Source organism: Wasmannia auropunctata, unplaced genomic scaffold, assembly GCF_000956235.1.
Source record: "Wasmannia auropunctata unplaced genomic scaffold, wasmannia.A_1.0 LD335286.1, whole genome shotgun sequence".
Lineage (NCBI taxonomy): Eukaryota > Metazoa > Arthropoda > Insecta > Hymenoptera > Formicidae > Wasmannia > Wasmannia auropunctata.
In genome coordinates, this window is record NW_012027604.1 from 916 (window position 1) to 2,026 (window position 1,111).

At 27.1% G+C, this 1,111-nt stretch overlaps 1 pseudogene; it reads left to right on the forward strand.

Moving 5' to 3' along the window:
* The window catches only part of LOC105457315, a 14,242-nt pseudogene that overhangs the window by 808 nt on the left and 12,323 nt on the right, over window positions 1–1,111 (forward strand).

Consider the following 1,111-nt stretch of genomic DNA (forward strand, 5'->3'; position numbering starts at 1 on the left):
TATTTTCGTTAACGTCAACAGGCAGAGAAGAAGCCAAGGTTCTGAAAATATTACATGGATTTACTGAAAAGGTATTTAAATGTTATCTATATTGAAAACTTACGATAAAAATTTTATAACTTTTGTATAAAAATATTGCAAGATAAATCAGAAATGTGTTAAAAGCACATTGCCAATGCATTTAAAATTTAAATTTGTAAAAAACATTAACCTCGTATTTATTACATAGATTATTGCTGAGAGAAAACTTTATCATGAACGCACGAATGGTCAATACTTGAAAAACCTTGATCAGTCAGCAAAAGCAGATGAAGCAGAAGCAATTGGAAGTACGTACATGTAAACAGAAGATATTCATGAAATTCTTTCGATTTCTAATATCATAAATATTAGACATCATAAATTATATTTAACAATTTTAAACCTATATAAAATATTATAGTTACAATTCTCGTAACGTAATCAATTATAACATTATATAAGGAAAACCGCAGAAAAATTGAACTTTTAAAGTAATGCTACTAAAATAATACTATATTAAAATACTGACATTCTTATATTTCAATTTAGCACAGAAAAGGCGGCTTGCGATGTTGGATCTTTTAATAGTGGAATCTCGTGAAGGTTTGCTGACTGATTCAGATATTAGGGAAGAAGTCGATACTTTTATGTTTGCGGTATATATTTGTAATTTCTCTTGATTTTTTATATAATTATTTGGTATGTATATAATACAGTATGATTATAGGGTCATGATACTACATCGATGACTATATGCTTCATTTTGGCACTATTAGCTGAGCATAAGGACATTCAGGTATCTATTACCTCTATCTTTAGTATCAAAGAAATTAATGATTTCCAACAATTTTTAAAATTATATATTAAAATGCATTATTATTTAACATTTTAAATACCTTTTTGTATGTGTCATATTTGTGTATATAAAAGTATTAAAATAACAAGTGTATTTTTAATTTATTAATTCGTGATATAGGAATGTGTTAGGAACGAAATCGATGCTGTTATGCAAAAGCATGAAGGGAAAATTACTATGAAATCATTGCAACAGTTGTCATATTTGGAGAGATGTATAAAGGAAGGAATGCGC